The 21,858-nt window shown below is 35.2% G+C and overlaps 1 pseudogene; it reads left to right on the forward strand.

Annotated features, from left to right (window-relative positions):
- The first annotated feature begins 1,354 nt into the window (after positions 1-1,354).
- LOC116109664 lies at positions 1,355-21,054 on the forward strand (annotated as a pseudogene).
- The last annotated feature ends 804 nt before the right edge of the window (positions 21,055-21,858 follow it).

Consider the following 21,858-nt stretch of genomic DNA (forward strand, 5'->3'; position numbering starts at 1 on the left):
CACTATTTGAAATTCTTAGGATTTAATTAATGTGTACTTAAAAATATATACAAAGAATGGCCCCTTCTGTTAAATAGAAAAAGTATAAATCAAAATATGATTTCTATAATTAATTTGTATAAATTACTCAAAATTAGAAGATAGGACCATACCTATGAGAATAATCATTGTAGCTTATGAAATTTTGTCATGGATACCATTTTATTTGCTTTTAAAGGTGTTTTCTGTAGACGTAAAAATCTACCTGTACTGAAGGAGGGACTGACCCCGTGAGGTTGAGGCCACTAGCGATCTGCTATACCTGCACACGCAGAGAAACAAATGTGAAGCGACGGAAAACACCGGGGTGGTGTTTGCCATAGGCACTCCAACGCTCAAGTCAACAAGGATGAAAGAGGCTAATTTAGTGAGGGCTAGGGAGTGGAGAGGTTACCAGAAGTTTAGTCGGGGACTGTGACTATGGCTGTGATGTGAAGTTCTCAAGCTAGAACTCCGGGGTCTGAAGGTGTATTGTAAAAGTTGCCTTGTGAGAGGTTTGGCCTCTGTTTAAATAGTGACTGTCTGGTCTCCCAATCCTGGTGGGATTGGGAGTTCTGGTAGTAATATGTTCCCTTTCGGGATCAATCCTCTGGTCCAATTATCCAGGCATGAAGAGGAGTCCAGGTGTGACTCTGACACGGACCTTGGAGGAGTTGGGGTTGTAGTGGGCTACTTTACTTGTGCTCGGATAGGAATGTGATCTGTGGGTGACCACGGGCTCTGGATTCGTTCATAGATCCAGCAAGTGAACTAGGACTAGGAGGCTTGTGTCCGGACGGTTTGGGCCGACTGTGCTTTGTATCAAATGGGCCTGATCCGGTGAGTTTTGTATTGGGCCGCACAAGGATTGGGCCTGGTCTTTTCCTCATTGTTAGACTTGTTTTCTCATTTGGGCCGGGGACGATTTTTGGCCCTAACATTTTCATACCTATAAGAATAATTATTGTAGCTTATGAAATTATCTCAAGGACAGTATTTTAATTTCTTTTAGAAGTGTTTTCAAACCGAATAAAAATGAGATGATTGAAGTACAAAAGTACAATAACTTCCATATATTTAATAAAAAAAGGCCCCCCAACTATTTGGTTGGCCTCACCGCTACCAGCAACTAAACCAGTGCGCGATCAACAAATAGAATGCACCCAATATTATAGCAACAACTCTGTAGAAACTACTAGCAAAAACTACTATCACTTGCCCAATGAAAATCCATAGATAGCATAGAGTTTTTAATTTAATCGGTCCTCTCTCGTGCTGGTTCTTGCAACGTTGTTTATATTCACAGAGGATTCAGCCTGCTAAAACCTTGAGAAGAATGGATCATATTTGTAGTATCATACATAGATTGAAGCCAACCTTGATGATGGTAGCGAATCAAGTGGTATATGCAGCAGTAACTGTGTTGTATAAACTTGCAGCTGATGATGGAATGAGCGTGAGTATTATTGTTGCTTATCGATTCATTTTCGCCTCAGCTTGAATGGTTCCTCTAGCTTTCTTTGTTGAAAGGTTTGATCATTTTCTTTGCATCCTAACCAGCTTTTTTTCTCTTAAAATACTTATATAGATATCACTTTAATTTATTTTTTTTCATAGTGTTCAAACTTGTTTGTTTAAATTGCTATCAAGGAAAAACAAAAAAAAAAAAATAAATCCTCTGATTTTTTTTTTTTTTTTTTTTTTTTTTTTTGGTATGGGGGGCGGGTGTTGATGCTTATGATGCCTTTTTTTTTTATTGTTTTTTTGTTATTTTTTTTTCTTTAAATACTTATATGATTCACTTTATTTATTTTTTTCATGTGTTACTTTTGTGTTTCGTTTTTTTTTTTTTTTTTTTTTTTTTGTATTTTAGGGTGGTTATTTTTTTATTATGGTTTCTCTCTCTATTATTATTACTAATTTTTTTTTTTTTTTTTTTTTTTTTTTGTATGATTGTTGTTATTGTTTCAAAGCATTCATTCCTTTTGGAATGATTCTCGTCATGTCCATGTTTTAAGTTGTCATCCTATCTAAACTTTAAACTTGTTGGTGAGGGCTCAACATTATTAATCAATAGGTCCCCTTACATGGATTTTTTTTAATTTTCTTTGTTCAGTTTGTTTGTGGAATTAAATTTGAACTTTGACTTCGATACCATGTTGTTACTATACCACCGAAAAGTTTAAGTTTAAATCAAATTAAGTTATCATCCCACTTAAAAGCTTAAACTTGAAGGTGATGATTTAACATATAATAGACTAATAGGCCCTCTCACACAACTTTGATTTTTTTTTTTCATTTTCATTATCCAGTTTTTATGTGGGATTCGAATTGAATCTTTGACTCTTATACCATGTTAAGTTATCATGCCACCTAAAAGCTTAAATTCGTAAGTAGGTGAGAGTTCAACATATACTAGACCAATAACAAAAAAAAAATCTAATTTTGATGGAAAGAGTCTCTATTGGTCTAATAACAAAATTTTGCACTAACACCCTCACCTCAAGCTTTTAGGTGGGATGACAACGTAACACATGTCTATATATTTTTTTCTTTTTGAACCTCGATAAATGAGAAAAATTTTTGAACAAAAGAAAAAGGATTACACCTGAGACTTAATGTCCTGTCTTTTTGGTACTTTCAAAAAAAAAATAAACGCAATTTTTTAATTCACAAGAAAAAAAAGAGTATATTATCAAGGAGAAATTGATATAGGGTTGATTTGATTTCAACTTATATATTGGACTGTAATGCTTTTGCAGGAAGAGCAGACCAAAACTAAATGTGACGATATTCTTTCAAGCTTTTCTTTGTTTCTTATTTGGGTAAGTAAGAATTAATAACCAAATAATAACATTTTATTAAGAACATCCACAGTAATAAATTAAATTAATAAACATATGTTTTACAGACTGCTGATAGATCAAACAATGGAATTGCAGAGGATCATTATATCAATATTTGTTCATCAAGACTGGATTTAACAACTGCACATTTGCCACGGCTATGACTAACCTCATTCCAGCCGTACTTTCATTATGGCTATTTCTTTGAGTACAGTACTAGCCACTATTCTAATCTAATCTCTCTCCTGTACGGCAATTTGCTCAGTGGGAATGGCCGTTTCATTGTGATTTGATACTCTTTGACACCATGCATTAAATTTATTTTTAAACGGCTGGCGGGAAGGCCTGCAGTGACATTACCTAACCTCGACACTAGGATCAATGGTCCCTACTTATACACAAACACAATTCATAAATTAGTTGTTTGTACCATTGCAATGATAGATCTAATTTATCATATCTGGACCAGACACAATAAGTGCAAGCAATGCTTTTAATATATATGGGTACGTTTGGTTTAGTATTTTGGATAGGATTTTGAGGATAGTATTGGATAGTTGGATAGGTTATGATTACGAGAATATGATTTTCAATATGTGTTGGTAGAGTATTTTGACCTTGATATTTGTGTTAAATATTTATTATATATTTGTTATAAATGATTTATTAATATATATTTTATTGTATTTTGTTAAAATAATGTATTATTATATATATAACTTATCACCTCACATTTAATAATACTAAATATTTTATTGGTAATTTTGTTACCCGTATATATTAAAAAAAAACTCATATTAATTTCAAGTAGTAATCCAACTGTTTAAAAAACATCACATAATACATATATGAACAAAATACTAATTATCAACCCTTACAATCATGATTTACACGTATACTCCATTAACAACTATGACATGGTCCACTGTGCTACCCACGTGCATTCGTTATGTTATCTCGTACAGTCATCAGTTGTCTTAATACCTTGTTGCGGTTGACTCGATCCTTCTCCATTTCGGCCATATTCTGCCCCGTTTTGATGATCACAATTGCTTGCTCATTACCCGTACTATTATTGGTTTGTTTGAAGATACGGTCGTCCATATTGTACATTCTTATAAAATATGAAGTACGCAACATGCCATGACAATCTTCCCTGTTTGTCCAATGGATAATTGTTCATTCCATTTAGAATACGGAACCGTTTTTTCAAAACACCAAAGGTTCTCTCGATAACTTGCAGAGTGAAGCATGTCTGTAATTAAACAATCTTGTGGCCCCCTTTGGTTACGGCGGTGATCAGAAATTGGTAAGCCACTTGCCTATGAGGGCGAGGAACCCATCCCTATTTGCATAACCCCATCACCAAATAGTATTTCCCTGTAATAATATCAGACATTTTATTTGAATTACAGGGCCTCAACAGTGGATGTAATACGCTGTATACGTCAAGAATACTTATACCTGGTGGAGGATATGGGAATCCAGAATTAGGATCATCAATAATTGAATTTAAAACTCTTGAATCATGCGCTGATCCTTCCCATCCAGTACGACATAAGTGAACATCATGTTAAAGTCGCATACAGCCATTATTTCTGTGACATCGACCTTTGCGATTCCGGTACCTATTGGCAAATTCACGTGGAACCGGCGTATACATATGTGTCATCCATGGCTCCATACAGTCCTATCATGAAAATGAGTCATTTCACTAATATTAACCTACAAACAAATTAATAACACAATGAACTTAACTATCTACTAATAGCAAAACATAATGAACCAGTACCTTAAGAAAGGGTAATATTTTCTGTTGGCTGATATTTCCCATGGAACATCATTAAAGTCAGGTGGTCCGATAAACTCTGTCTTCAACTCACATATAGCGTCGCAAACTGCGGTAACATGTCTAGAGATCGTCTCACCGAAGTTGGAAATCCTCCATCATCGTTCTGATTGTCTCATTTTTTCCAACGATTGTTAAAATATCATAACTTGTTCTTCTAACTCGTCCTCCTGGTTGGTTGCAATTTGCCTTGATCGGAAAAAAATTCACATAACAATGTAAAACAATCTCGTCCATGCGGCACTTGTCATAGATCCTGTCAGGATGACCGTTGAGTACTTCCAACATGTACTGATGACCAGTTAATACAGATGTATGCCGTGGTTGAGGTCGACTTGCTCTAACGCGGCAACACCGCATAGTGCAATGGCTATATCTGTCAGTATTTCTTCTTTGTCCCTTCATCTGTAGCACGTTGTCTTCTTCCTGTCGGCTAGACGACGCCATTTAAACCTACACATTTGCAAACATTTATCAACAATTAGCAGTTGTTGTACTACTTAGAAAAATATAACAGTCAATATTTAATTGTAATGGTAATCTAAAACAGTGTTTACACATTACAATATCACATAAATAAGTTCATACAGTAGCGTTATAAATTGTAATTTTAATGACAACTACCACGACGCATACAAATTGTTGCCAAACAATTATGAATATAGTGTCATCTACGATATTGGAAAAAGTTTTGTGAATCCAGTTAGCCTTTTCCTCCATGGGAGTTTCACAAATATCTCCCGCCACCCTGATTTTCATATAAGTACGTGACAGCCGGCAGATAAAACTGTGTCGGTACTTGCATGGCCGTCATGAGTGCAATACAATTGCTCATGGAGAAAGGATCAGATGGAGCACTGGTGTTCGCTTCTTCCCTCTCATCTCCAGTACGATTGGAAGCCCTGGATCCCATTGTCCCTTTTCCGCAAGCTCATCCGTCAAGCTAAAAATGGCATTCGCAATTGAATGTCCGGCCCCCTTCTATGCCTCCGATTTCTCCTCCTCCATGCCAGATGTGTTTGGCCGTTTTTCCCCTATCAAACGATCAAATTAGGTTCAAAGTCGCTATCATCCATAGGAACCGAGCCGGGATTGGAATAACTAGAGGGCTCCACCTGTTGGGATGTAGATGTGTACGCATATCTTCCAGTGGCAGTTTGCTTCTCAAATATTATTTCATAAAGTTCCTTGTGGGAAGTCCCTTGTGGTAAAATTGTTGCGCCGTGGGTTTTGCTGGTAAGTTAAAAGAATAATATATTAATATTTAGCAGTCCGAAAAATGCGTATATTACAATGACGTTGATTAAATAGTTAAAAAAATTGAAATTTACCTTGACATATTCTTGCCAAACCTGAACGGGACACGTTGGACTTTTGGACCCTGATCCCACCCATCCTGTGTGTTGCAGCAATTTCCGCCATGCTTGATAAAGTTTTCGCAGGCGAAAGAACTTAGAGGCTATTGTGTCACGTTGAGTCTCCTGCCAGCCAGTGATGATATGTCGTCCAACATTTCTTGGTAATCAGCTGTTTTTATTGCAGTACCATGTGAAGTTTTGGCCCGCTCAGAAACAGGACCAGAAATCTGTGGGCATCTCATAGACCAAGCCACAGAATCACCCATCTAGGACAGTACGGTGAGGGACAACCAACATTAGGGCACCATACGAATCACCAAGCACATTACACAATATAATACTCACATGTTAACGTAATCAACTAAACACATATAAAGTATACCTCGTTCGATCTGACACTGCTTGAAGACGTCAATGCAGGGGAAGTTACAGACAATGTCAACCAACAGTGGTATGACGAACTCCAACTCTGGAAAAACGTCGAAACTTTCCCTCGTTGCAAGTAAAATCAATCCTGCAACGTCGAGACAAATTATGCTGACATCTATGCATATGAGCGTAATTTCTGGGTACGATTAAAGAACGAGTCGAATCTATGGAACAAATAAATCAATTAGTGAAACCGGAATAAAATATTTGAGTTAACCAAATACAAAACGCATTATTAAGTCCAAATTAAAAGGATTAATGAAAAGAAAAAACAGTACTAATACAAATTATTTCCAAAAAAAAAAATGAAAAAGCGGCTCGGTGTCTTGAAAACAATAGGTAACGGAAACTTACAAACTTGATTTGGATACGTCGTGGGTCTCTTCCCTTCTCTGAGTCAGATAAACTCAAATACAATTAAATGGATCCGTGTGTACACGAGATTAAAAAGCTGTCGAACAAAACAAAAAACCCAATTAAACATTCTGTGCCAATTGCCGAATAAAATAAAACCCATTAAAACAATTATATGCCAATTGCCTATAAAAACAAAAACCCAATTAAAACAATTAATTGCCAAAAAACCCAATTAAAACAATTAATTGCCGAAAAAACCCAATTACTTTTACGCAGATATGAGGTGGGTTTGTTTTATTAGTGGACACCTGATTTTCCACAAAACAAGCTAATTGTCTTTTCAGAAAAAAAATCAGGTGTCCACTAAGAGAAAAGCAACTACGGTGACGGTGGGTGTTAGTTTTACGCAGATATGAGGTGGGTTTGATGGAGATTGGGGTGTCGGTTTATCTAGATCACGGTGTGGGTTTGCGGCAGATCGGGTCACAATGACGTGCGTAGGGGCTCGGGTGGGCTGGTGTGGCGTAAATCGGTCGTGCGGTGCGTGGGGGCTCGGGGTGGGCTGGTTGGGGTAGAGCTCGGGTCGTGGTGGTGCCTGGGGCTCGGGGTGGGCTGGTTTGGGGTCGATCGGGTCGCGTGGGTGCGTGGGTGCTCGGGTGGGCTGGTTTGGGTAGATCGGTCGTGGTGGTGCGTGGGGGCTCGGTGGGCTGGTTTGGGGTAGAGCTCGGGTCGTGGTGGTGGTGGGGGCTCGGGGTGGGCTGGTTTGGGGTAGATCCGGTCGTGGTGGGTGCGTGGGGGCTCGGGTGGGCTGGTTTGGGGTAGAGCTCGGGTCGTGGTGTGCGTGGGGGCTCGGGGTGGGCTGGTTTGGGTAGAGCTTGGGGTGGGTTGGTTTGGGATAGATTGGGTCACGGTGGGGTTGTGTGTGACAAATCGGATCACAGTGGGTTCACAATTGCGGATCTGAGGTGGGTTCACGGTGGGATTGTGTGTGAGGGATTCCAGGTTGACGGTGGGTTCACGTTGGGTTAGAATGTGGGTTTGTGACAGAGTGCATTGGGGGTTCATGGTGCTGGTACTGGAAACTAGAACGGAGATGGTGGTAATGCAAACTGGGAATGAAGCACTGAACCTGGTAATGGATTATCAGAAACTGAAATGGTGGTGATGGATATTGAGAAAGTGAGGCACTGAAAACAGTTATGTCAATTGAGAACTGAAGCACGAAGCTGGTAGTGAGGATGCAGTGATACTGAGAAAGTGAAATGGTGAAACAGTGAGGATGCAGTGAAAAAAAATGAAAAAATAACGGTCAGAAAACATGTCAGGATAGTTGTCAGGATTCCATTATCAGGGTAGGATTCTGTAATAATAAAACAAACAACATTTCAAAAATCCGTCTAAAATATAGATAAAATAGTTAGCCAAACATGCAGATATTGTTTTGATCAAACAAAATGTTTTGGACCTTTTTTATTTGCCATGAGAAGAGAGATTTAATGACAGCACAGTATATTTTCCACCCAAAAGTACAAAAGTAAAAAAAATAATAAATAAAAGAAAAACCCTTCTAAAGGGAATTATTTCGAAACATTTGAACAATTTTTTCTTTGAAACTTATTTAAATTCTCTTAATTTCTTTGATCTACTACCATTTTCTTTCTGTGGTTACTCTTTAGCCAAACATTACTTTAGAATTGGAAAATTATGAAAATTAATTAAGTAATTTTCTCCACTTTACCAATTATCTTCTATAACATTATTAGATCGGTAGTGCCCATTAGTTTTAACTTTTTTTAGTATTATGAATTTGATAATTTCTAATCTAATAATTGAAGTTATCTAATAATGTTATCGAGTTGATAATTTGATTCATCCCTATTCATCGATCGTAACCATTGATCAAGGTTTTTGGTTTCCAAATGTATCACAGATTGGAGAAGCTGGCCAGCTTATTGACAATTGCTGGGAAGGCAAAGGTGTTGGGAACATTAATAGGTGGGGCGATGCTCCTTACTTTCTACAAGGGAGTTGAGATTAATATTTGGTCGACAAATGTAAACCTTTTGCACCAAGGCGCCTCACAGCACACAGAATCTACTAATAAACCCGTCTTGGGATGTTTATTGTCTTGGGATGTTTATTGTCTTTGGCTAGTTGTTTGTCCTATGCGTTGTGGTTGATCATTCAGGTAAAATTACTCAAATTAATTGTGCATTTCATTTAATTTCTTAACCAATTGACCTAAAGTTGAGGTCAGATAATAGCTCTTTTAATAGAAGAAGCACCAATCCATTTTTATGTATACAAAGGAGAATGTTGACTTGGTTTTTAATGTCTAATTATTAATATACCTTATCTCTCACTATGATTCACGAGTAGGTTATAAGGGATTACAATTTTTTTTTTTTTTTTTTTTTGACAGCCTAAGATGAGTAAGAATTTTCCATGTCGACACTCGAGCACCGCTTTGATGTCTCTAATGGCAGCAATCCAGTCTACTACTTTTGCTCTTTGCAAGGAAAAGGATTAGAGCCAGTGGAAATTAGGCTTCAATACTCAGCTTCTTAATGTAGCTATTTCGGTATATTATCATTTCTAACAGAAATAATAAATGTGCAGTGAACAAACTTGTAAGTATTTTGGTTTTGTCAACTTATTTATTCGGATTAGTGCATAAACTATTTAGTTTCAGTAAAGGTGGTCACAAACAAAATCGCAATAATCACAACACGTCTCACAAATTTTGTTTTAATATTCATGCACATCGCAGCTGCCTTAATTAAATGTGATTATATTTACTGCTATGGAAAGATTTTTTGTGGACATTATATATTATGTAAGCTGGAAAGGATATTTTTAATTATGATTTCAAGAATCCTTTTCGTAAAAGAAGTTTATGATTTCAAGAATCCTTTTCTTAAAAGGAGATTATGATTTCAAGAATTCTTTTCTTAAAAGGAGATTATAAGTTCAAGAATCATTTTCTTAAAAGGAGATTATGAATTCAAGATTCCCTTCCTAAGAAGGCAAATCTAAAAAGGATTCTTTCTTGTTTTCCCAATCCTTGTCACAAGTATATATATTATCCTTTTATTATTGTGACTTTTTTTAAGGAAGCCATATTATTTACCTCCATTATTCTCTAAATATTTTCTTTGAGGTTATTTAGTTTTTGTAGGTTTCCGATATGCTTTGGTAGGCTTTGAATTACCATGTTTTATCTCTTGCTTCATGAGTTGATTCTAGAATGCTATGCCATGTTGAGATTTGGACGAGTTCGAGTTGCTACTGCCAAAGTAATTCATCATTGTTGAAACTTGAGAGGAGCTCGAGTGCGACTTGGTAGTCCCGTGGAGAAGAAGCTAGACTATGAAGGTTTGAGGTTCAACCAAAGAGCGAAGATTGAAGTGTTGTCCAAACAGGGAGTTTTTACAACTGATACTTATTCTTGACTTCGTATTTGAACACATAATTTTTTATAGTGGATTAGCTTCTTCTGGACTTAGTCTCATGGATGTAGGCATGATTGCTGAACCATGTAAAATTAAGTTGTGTGCTTTAGTTTATGTCGTGGATGATTTATATGTTTAATCATTAGTTTAGCAACTCATTGAGCACAACGTGAACAAGTAATCTTAATTCCGCATAAGTTTTAATCAACATGATAAGGGTTTAAAACTTTCAATTGGTATCAGAGCGTGTTCTAAAGAGTTATTTTAGTAGATTAGTGCTTTTTTTGTGCTTAAATCTTGATTTGGTGGCTGTTGCTTTTTTGCTTTTATTTTGCCTTTTTTTTTTTTTTTTTTTTGCAGTTTTCTCACTACAGATCTCGTGTGACCACATCTGTGTTCTATGTCGCCACATTTGTCTTGTGTTTTTTTACTGTGATTACTTTTGTGTTGTGTGCTTGTGGTGATCATATCAGTCCTGTGTGACAACCTTTGTTGTTCTGTTTATTATGAGTTTGTTTAGTGAAGGAGGGTCTATCAATAAACCACCCTTGCTAGAGGGGACCAATTATGCTTTTTGGAGACCTAGGATGCGTGCCTTTTTGAAATCCATTGATGAGAGGGCTTGGAGGGCTTGTATTGTTGGTTGGAAAGAACCTATAGTTGAAGAAGCAAGGGGAAACAAAGGAAAAGCCATAGATCAATGGACTAAGGCTGAGTTAGACGAGTCTAATTTTAACTCAAAAGCTCTTCATGCTATTTTTAATGTTGTTAGTATTAATCAAATGAAAAATATAGCAAACTGTGAAACAGCTAAGGATGCATGGGATGGACTCCAAGTAAAAAATGAAGGAACAGACATTATGAAAAAGACTAGGCTTAGAAGATTAACAACTAACTATGAAAATCTTGTTATGCATGATGATGAAACTATTTTTGGTTTCATGGCAGATTGTGTGACGTTACAAATGAATGTTTTGCTTTGGGTAAAATATATGATGATGTTGAACTTGTCAGGAAAGTGTTGTGCTCTTTACCCAAGAGATTCATGTCCAAGGCCATCTCTATTGAAGAATGTCATGGCCTCAATGAGATGTTGCTGGATGAACTGATTGGATCCTTGCAAACCTTTGAGCTAAACCTAAAACGATGGGATAAGAAATCAGGTAAAGGACTTGCGCTGAAACATGAGGTAATCTCTGAATCCCCTGCTTATGTTGATTCAGGTGACATTGATGATGATTAGCGTGCTTTGCTTGCTAAAAACTTTGCAAAGTTCTTGAAGAAGAATATGAGAAAACCAAGTGAGGGTAAAAAGGGAAAACAACCCTTTGTGAAAAAGTTTTATGATCAAACTGATTAAGAAGGCTTCTTGAAAAAAAATTCGAGAGATTATGAAAAGAGAAGCAAGGGTATAAAGTGCTTTGAGTATGAGGGGTATGGTCATATTCAGTCTGAGTGTGCCAACACTCTAAAGAAAAAGGGTAAAGATATGGCTACCACCCTAAGTGAGAGTGACGATAGTGAAAGTGGAGGTGATGACTCTAATGAAGATGAAAATTACGTGAACCAAGAGGACAGTGATAGTGTGTCCTCGGATGGCTCATGTGATGTCTACAAAGAGCAACAGGAGGCTTATGACAAGATATATGAGTCATGGTTAAAGGCTATCAAAAAGATTAAATCTCTTGAATCTGAAAAATGCATCTTGATAGAAGATAAGAAAATTTTGAATGATAAGTTGAAAGTCTTACTTTCTCATTTGTCTAACAAGGAAATATTATTAAATCAAGCTTTAAATGAACTAACTGAGGTTAAGGCCTTTGTTAAGAGGTTAAATCCAGGTTCATACAAACTGGATGAAGTTCTTACACAAGGGAAGATGTTCGGTGATAAAGCAAGTCTGAGATTTTCTCCTGGTGCGAGCACCTCCAATCCTAAAGTGACCACCTTCCTTAAAAAAGCATCTGAATCAGTTTCAAAAGTTCTTGCTGAATCGTGTGAGCAGATTTTGAAGGTAAAAATTTTTATACCAATATGTCATTTTTGTCACAAGAAAGAACATATAAAGACCAAATTGCTTTAAACTAATTTCGTATTTAAAAAGATGCATTGGAAATCATGAGTTTTCTTCTTTAAAGTCAGCTTATCAATCTCTCAAGTCACCACACCATAATAATTTTTTTCAAAAATAGAAAAGTGTGGAGACCTAAGTTAGTGTTAATTGTCTAGTTACTCATACTTCATTACTTGCTTTTCAAAATGACTAATGGTACTTTGACAGTGGTTGTTCAAGACACATGATAGGTAACAAAGCATTATTGACTAATCTTGAACTTCTTGAAGTTGGCCATGTTACCTATGGTGATGGCAAAAGAGGTAAAATCCTTGGTCAAGGACCAATAGATATTCCTAGTTTCCCTATGCTAAATGATGTGTTTTATGTTGAGGGATTAAAAGCCAATCTAATTAGCATTAGCCAAATATGTGACAAATATTTTACTGTGCAATTTTCAAAATCTAAGCATCAAGTCTTGAATGGTGAAGGAGCTTCCTTGCTTGAAGGAAAGATGTCTAATGATAATTGTTTTTTGTTGTCTAACAAAGTTTCTTGTTCAAGCACAAAGACAAATTATGTTTAGTCGTGGCACAATAAGCTTGGATTCATGAAGGAAGATAAAATTTACAATATATCTACTCCTGCTGAGGTGACCACAAGTAAGACAGTGTGACCACATCGATTTTTTCTGGAGTTCAAACTCAAGCTGAGGCACCTGTTGGAGTAGGTGCCCTAGAGCCAATCAATTATTGTGGAATTGTAATAATGTTTTTTAATCAATAAAATGCATTATCTTCAATATCATGTAAATCATAGTTGTATGTATTGATATATGTCCTTAGGATGGTAGAACCATGACGAGGGTATCAAGTGTTTCAAATCTTGATAGTGAGAACCCTATGATCAAATAACGTGGCCATTATAAAAATGTTTATAGCCCTAATATTATTCCGACCAAGGACACAGATAATATGGTAAGGCAGTGACTGATCTCACTTATCAAGGTTATTTGCTAACAACCTAATGCAACAAATGGGTGCTTGCTGTAGGCAAGTTCACTAGCCTGACCCACCAAAGGATTCCATATAGATGGTAACCCCAGTGTCTATGGAATAAATCCTCTAACGAATGGTGATGCATGTGATCCTTGGACTTGAGATCACCGAAGCGCCTTGTGCACCGATTGGTGTAGTTTGACACTAGCCTAACGTATTTCTATTTAGAGCTATCAATACGATAGTGACTGGCTACATCGAGGAGTGTATCAAGACTATAGTGGATCGACAAAGGATTCATCACTCTTGGGTACTAGAGAAGTTATCTCACAGTGCAATTCAGTAAATGGCAATGACACTAAAGTTGTGGCCATAGTGGGACTGAGTTGTAGCACCCCCCCTCCAGCCAAGTACCCTCTAAGTATTTCATTAGGATGGAAAATTAGAGAATTCACACCTAGAAGGTTGTGTAGTTTAAAACGTAAATCCTAGTTACAAACATGTACTATATGAAAATAAATAAGTAAAAACTTTTCCTCTCATTTACCTTACTTTCTTAATCAACCTGTCAAAATATGACTATGTATGAAAAAATATGGTTTAAAGAAAACAACAACATTAATTGTTTAATAGCGGAAGCAAATATAAAATATCTCCCATCATTTATAAGCAAAACATATTTATTATTTCATAAAACTTAGATTATAGACATTAAACTGTATACATTAAATTCAAAAGCAACATCCTTTATATAGCATCATAAGTTTAATTATAATAAAAGCTAACTTGCATGTCCCCAAGCCTTTTTGACTGCCGCTCGCCGTTACTACTTTAACCATTACCTGCAAAACATGGAAACTAGGGAAATGAGTGCTAATCACTCAGTAAGGGTATCGATCATTTAACCCTATATAACATTCTTAAACTTCGGAAGCATCTTATTTACTTGTACATGAACCAAACATTAATAACATAAAAGTAATATAACATAGCATATTCAATCCATATCATATTGCATCATATAATTCATGTAATGCTTTCCTTTAATGTTCATGAATAATGCATATCAATGCCATGCATGTATAAATACATTTCTTTGAAAACCTTTTTACTGTCTACCGATCGGATTAAGCTGAGGCATGATTACGGAACCTTAGGCCAATGAGCTAAACCTTAACTTATAACACAGTCCCCATGGTCATGCACGCTATGGACTGTTCATTCCTTTTAGTCTAGACATGTGCATGAGTGAGCTCAGGTTCCCCACAACATGCCAACAGCTTCCATAAAATTTACAAATCATTTTCTTCACAAAAATGCATGTCTATGTACCTTGGAAACATTTTATTCAAACTTAGGATCAAGTCCCCCTTTTTTTCATCATTAATATGCTTGACATGCTTCATTCTTTAAAAACATACACTTTCCATATATGAACATATCATTTCATCATGACCATTTTGTGGATGCATAACAAATTCGTAGAAACATATCATACTTAGGCTTGTTAATTTATACATACACAAGCTCATAATTAGGTAATACATAACATATTACACATAACCTCCATGATCATTCATTATATCAAATATATAAGTTCATACAATCATTAAATAATCATAAAGATCACTCACTCAAACATGCTTCAAAACCTTTTAAGCATCATTTCCATACTTGGAATCAATCATAGATTATTAGGCTAAAAATAAATTACGAAATTGGAAGCACTTTTGAGGTAGTCGTTCTGCATAAGTCAGATTCAAGAAGGAATATCTTGAGTGATACAAATCGGATTGATATGATCTTGGTCTCATTTTAAATATTAGTGAAAGGCCTACAACTTTCATGTTTAAGTCCCAATTCGATAGGTAATTTGCCCGAAAATCACTCAGAAGGCCACGGATTCGATAGAGCAACCATGGTAACATGCCTATCTTAAGGCTTTTCCATACCTATTTACCTCCACTTACTCCCTAACCTTTCCTAACCATTCTCCCCTGTGAAAACATGTTAAATGATCAATAATAACCTCCCTTGTAATATGTTAAAAACTCATGTCACAACTAATTTTATTGATTGTCATCAAACTTCAATTTCTTTACAATTCACATATAAATCCATCAATTATAGCATCAAACCAAGCTAAATTGCTATTGTGTGACAAGAAGTAAGGTTCCGTAATACTAAACCTAGAAACCTATTTTTTATTTCATATTAAAGGTAGGTTTCCCTACCTTATGTGAAGAAACCACACTCCTTTGCAAATTTCCTCCTCCTTATCTCCAATTGACCCTTTTCCTAACATAATTTATAAGAAAACTTTAATAACTTGAAATACATAATATTTATATAAGATAACGAGTTGAACTTTATCTCCTAATATCCTTAATAAAGGAAGAAAATATAAGGCACTTGAGAGATTGCAAATAAGAGACTTGAAATTTTAATGGAGAAGTAGTGAAGAAAATTATGGAAGATTGTAAAAAGCTTGAAGAAGATAAAGGAAAGTGGTAGAAGACATGCGTTGGCCGACTCATACCACCTAAAATCAAGAATTTTTTTTTTTTTTTTTTTTTTTGCAAAAGAATTATTCATTTGTCTTTTGCATTTAATGTCTTATAACATTATTTCCCTTTTTGCCCTTAACAATTGTCTTTTAATTACTCCTTAATCCTTCTTTATCTTTATCTTGTTAAGCTAACAAAATATCATCATTCTTTTACCACTTTACCCCTAAGGCATGTGGATGGTAGTTAACTTAGCACATAAAAAGGAAAAGACTATTTTACCCTTGGACGTATTGGTGGGGTTTACATGAGTTGTTGTCCAATCTAATTTATTATTCTGGTCATTGGTTTAGTAACTGAATACAAACATATCGAGGACAACTGAGGTTGACACTATTTCTATATCTCAGTCTCGATGAGATAACAGATGATGAAACGATTTGATTGCACGGTAACCATATCGTTGATAGGTAGTTGTTTTGCTAAATCTGAATCTATCGAGTGGCCATGATGCCTTGCTAAGGGCTTATCTTGGTCTATATGTAGGGAGAAGATTGATTGGTGTCAATCGTGATACTACTCACTGCCGGTATGATGAGGAGCCTATGGGTCACACACTTAGGAGACAGTTTAAGGATGATAAACTTTGGAAGGGCATATTTGTCTTTTAGACGAAAGGGCACATTGGTAATTTTTTTTGTCTAATTAAATTTACTGAGGTTGTAACCTATGTCCAATTTTGTTATTGGAGTAATTTAGGAAAATCACAAATTTAATTATTAAAGTTAATATTAATATTTATATCAATATTTAACTAAATAATTAAACAGGGACCTATGTGTGATTCCACCTAAGTTTGGGTTGTAGCTAAACTTTGGGGTTGGAATGGATATTTTGCCTTTCTATATAAGGAAAGGAAAAATTAGGTTTGAGAGATAATTCTCACATTTGAACCGTGGGTGATATATTTTGAGAGAAATTTTTCTCTCTTCTTCTCTTCACTTCATCCTTCCAAAATACCATACTTCTTAAAGCCAAGTATTAACTCTAGCAAAGTTAATCCTTGGTCTCTATCATACTGTCCTCTCTGGACAACGTGACTTTGATTCTACTCTTAGATCGGTAGCGAAATTGCATTATGAGATATTGACGGAGTCTCCAAACGTTGGTATAATCTAATCCTTGCTTGGATTTGTGCTATTTCAATTTAAGCATGTAAAATATATATATATATATATATATCAAACCCTGATCTTGGCGAAATCAGAGTAATCGATGGGCAATAATTTTTGTTTTCCGCTGCCACTGTTCATCAATTTACTTACAGTGCCGACATCAAAACATAATGTGAGCACAATTGGAGCTCAACAAGGACAATCATCAGTTTTGCGAAGTGATGGGCATGAACTAATTGTTTATCTTTATGATGAGATCACTCAAAGAAAGACCTCCACAGGCATAGAACCACCCTCTTGGATCAAGAAAGCTCATCCACCATCCATTATGATTGGAAATCCCGAAGAGGTAATGGTAACAAGAAGCAAAAGAATGAATGAGATTAATAACTTGTGTTTTGTTTCTTTTGCAGAACCAAAGAATGCTAAGCAAGCTCTTGAAGATAACTACTGGGTTGCTGCTATGTATAAGGAGCTTGAACATGTTGACATGGTTGTAAGGAGCTGCTGTACAAGGTTTTGTGGCTTAAACAGATGTTATGTGATTATGGTTTTGATCAAGAGTGTATAACTGTATTCTATGACAATACTGGTAAAATCAATATTTCTAAGAATCCAGTACAATACTCTAAGACTAAGCACATTGACATTAGGCACCATTTTATTGGAGACTTAGTTGAAGAGAATGTCATCACTTTTGCACATGTAAACACAAACTCTTAACTAGTTGACTTGTTTACAAAGGCTTTAGATTTTCAAACATTTGTGAATTTGCAATGAGTGTGGTGTCCACCTTGTTTTTCTCATCTCTTAAAGTATAATGACTTTCTTACATCCTTGAGTCCATAATGCTTGATTCTTATCACCTTGTGAAAGAGCTACCTTGCTTGAAGTGTGAAAGTCATATTTGAGTAATTTTCTAGGATGTAAAGACCTCTATGTCTTTGGAAAATTTACCATTTAGAGGATTGCCTCCTTGCAAGTGTGATAGCTACACTTGGTTACTTCTAGAAAGAATTTTCCCTTTTAATCTCAGTTGATATGAAAAAGAATTTAAAATTTTTCAGATTATGTTAAAAAAAAAAAAAGACAAGGGGGTCGCGGCAGAGCATGAGGGAAAGGGGAGATATATAATATATATTGTTTCAATTTGACCAATGTGTCATGATTCACCCCCTTGAGGACACAACACACACAAATGATCAAGTTTTCTTGCTAATTGCTATCATGTGTGTATTGAGTTATGAAACTTTGATTGTTGAACTACATCGAAGAGACCCTCTTTATGCATCATTGTTAAAGATTGAGAACTGTTTAAAATGTCATATGTACAAATGTGTATCACTTGCCTCCTTAAAATTCAATGAATTTTTTATTTATCTCATGATAACTTATTATTCAGTTATTTATTTATTTTTGTTGTTTTTGCTCAAAGTAGAGTAAGTGTTTGAGATCTAATGCCTTTGTACCTATGTCGCCACCTTGAGAGTGAAGTTGTCACCTCAATTCACTGTGTTCACATGAGTGTTGACGGTCACCACATACTGTCTAAATTGGTTCAGTTTGCTCAAATGGTTCCATGTGTGCTCACATAGACATTTAAGTGTCATCACATGACTATTGAGTTTTTTGGTTCTTGTCTTTGTTCTCTTGAGTTTGTTCTTTTATGTCTCCACATTAATTTTTAAAGTCCATCACTATTCAAGTTCCTAAATTTTCTAAGATTGCCAAACATTATCAACAAAGAGGGGGAGAATTATTTGTGTTTCCTTCGTTGGTTTCACATTCAAGAGGAGTTTTCTATGTTTTTATGTTGATAACGAGCTGTTGATGCTGAATTTTTTATAAAAAGTTGTTGATGCTGAATTTTTTTTATGAACTGTGGTTACTGATGCAGGTTATTTATCATGTTTGTTGATCCTTATTGAACTTGCTAATGTTTTTTCTTTCATGTGCAATGAATCAATCAGTCATTGTCTTTATACTTGGTTTGTGATTTGACTTTATATTGATTGATTGAGAACTGAACTAACCCTCTTTTGCTTTTGATTATAAATCGTTTGGTAGCGATTTGCTTTAGTTACTTAGGGGGAGTTATTCAGTTTAATTGTTCTTAACTTAATGCAAAACTGTTTTTGATTGATGATATTGATTGTGTTTTGCTTAAGATTGTGCTTTGTTCATAAGTTTGACAAATGGGGAGATTGTAAGTATTTTCGTTTTGTCAACTTATTCATTCGGATTAGTGCACAATCTATTTAGTTTTAGTAAAGGTGGTCACAAACAGAATCGTAGTGATCATAACACGTCTAGAAATTTTATTTTAATATTCATGCACATCGCAGCTGGCTTAATTAAATGTGATTATATTTCCTGCTATGGAAAGATTTTTTGTGGACATTATATATTATGTGAGCTGGAAAGGATATTTTTAATTATGATTTCAAGAATCCTTTTCGTAAAAGAAGATTATGATTTCAAGAATCCTTTTCTTAAAAGGAGATTATGATTTCAAGAATTCTTTTCTTAAAAGGAGATTATAAGTTCAAGAATCTTTTTCTTAAAAGGAGATTATGAATTCAAGATTCCTTTTCTAAGAAGGCAAATCTAAAAAAGATTATTTCTTGTTTTCCCAATCCTTGTCACAAGTATATATATTATCCTTTTATTATTGTCACTTTTTTTAAGGAAGCCATATTATTTATCTCCATTATTCTCTGAATATTTTCTTTGAGGTTGTTTAGCTTTTATAAGTTTCTGATATGCTTTGGTAGGCTTTGAATTATTGTGTTTTATCTCTTGCTTGCATGAGTTGATTCTGGAATGTTCTTCCGTATTGAGATCAGGACAAGTTCAAGATGTTGGTGTCGAAGTAATTCGTCATTGTAGAAAACTTAAGAGGAACTCAAGTGCGACCTGGTGGTCCCGTGGAGAAGAAGCTAGACTATGAAGGTTTGAGGTTCAACCAAAGAGCGAAGATTGAAGTTTTGTCCAAACAGGGAGTTTTTACAACTGATACTTATTCTTGACTTTGTATTTGAACACATAATTTTTTATAGTGGATTAGCTTCTACTAGACTTGGTCTCATGGATGTAGACATGATTGCCAAACCATGTAAAATTGAGTTGTGTGTTTTATTTTATGTCGTGGATGATTTATATGTTTAATAATTAGTTTAGCAACTCATTAAGCACAACGAGAAAAAGTAATCTTAATTCTGCATAATTTTTAATCAACATGATAAGGGTTTAAAACTTTCAAACCAATAATGTCCTTGTCCTCTTTTGGTAATTTGATTGTGTAATGTTTTGTGTTTCAGGGAATTTTCTCTTCTGGGTTGATTGTGACCCTGATATTCTTATGTGTGAAAATGAGGCGGCCTTTATTTGTAGCTATCTTTAACCCTCTTATGCTTGTAATAGTAGCCATCTTTGGTTCGTTAATATTAGATAAGAGCCTACACTTAGGCAGGTTTGCATCACTTTTATCTGTTTCTTATAAGGGAAACACATCTTTATGATAGAAATTAACTTCCATTGATGACAATTTGTAACAACTGCTAATTCATTCTCATTGAAGTTTATACGTTAATATTCAAATGCAAGCTTTTGCGCTGAAAATTGTTTTCGGGGATAGGGTTTGTGTTTTCCAACGTAAATTTTGCATCGGCAAATACAACATTTCCTCAAAATAAAACATCTCAATTCATATAAAGTAATAATATTTCATGTCCCCGCAAAGAAGTTGCATTAAGTATCCTAGAGAGTGAATTAGCAATTGTTAAATTAAAAACATTGCACTTTGCGCTTAACATGCATAATTTATTTTCACATTATTTTCTCCTAGCAAATATATCTTATTTTGACAATAATTTTACAATTTTTTCAGTGTATTAGAAGGAATTTTGATCGTATGTGGGCTTTATGGGTGTTGTGGGGTAAAAGAAAGGAGATGAAGAAGATGAATCTATTAGTGCTATCTCAAAGCTCTAGGAGAATGTCAGCCAACTAAGATTGTTATTACCTCTCCAACTAATTGCAACAACAATATTATTAATACGATTGATGGAGATTCATCATCAAACGAAAACGAAGAAAACAAGAAAATTTCAGAGTAAAATAAAGGTCAAGATAAAGGATAAAAACGAAACAGAAGAGGTATTTCATTTGGATATAAAAATGTCTTAAACTACTTATGTAACTAGGTTAGTGGCAATTCCATGTGGCTACTAACAGTGTAATTTGGTAGAAGATTACAACCTAGAATTAAGAAACTATTAATTTGAATAATACGTATGCAAGTTGTTGTTTTTGTGATCTGTTTTAATTTACTTGATATATTGCAACAAATTCTTGAGAAATTTCATCTTTTTTAAACTGTAATTCGTAATAAGTTAGACAAGGACCAGATTGCAAACTTAACTTTTGAAAACAGAACAAACACACTCAATGTATTATTTAATAGTTTTCTCACACTACTGAAACGTCAAAGCTAGACCCTTAAATAGACTTTTGGACCTTACAAATAGGAGACACGTACTGAATGAAAAACAAACTCTATCTTAACAATTTTGACCAAAAGACTAGCACCCACTATCTAAACAATAGGAACAAACTTAAACATGGAAACATGCTGACAGACACATGGGGATACAGGTGGCTTATGCTTGAATTAGTCAAAATTACCCCCTTTAATTCAAGCTAGGGACAAAACTCCAATCATGCTACGAAGTTTCATCACCTTGCTCTCATAATGCCTTTGTCAAAATGTCTGCTAGTTGCTTATCAGTGCTGCAGTGATGTAATTCAACTTCTC

The sequence above is a fragment of the Pistacia vera genome, unplaced genomic scaffold (genome assembly GCF_008641045.1).
Source record: "Pistacia vera cultivar Batoury unplaced genomic scaffold, PisVer_v2 Contig587, whole genome shotgun sequence".
NCBI classification, from domain to species: domain Eukaryota; kingdom Viridiplantae; phylum Streptophyta; class Magnoliopsida; order Sapindales; family Anacardiaceae; genus Pistacia; species Pistacia vera.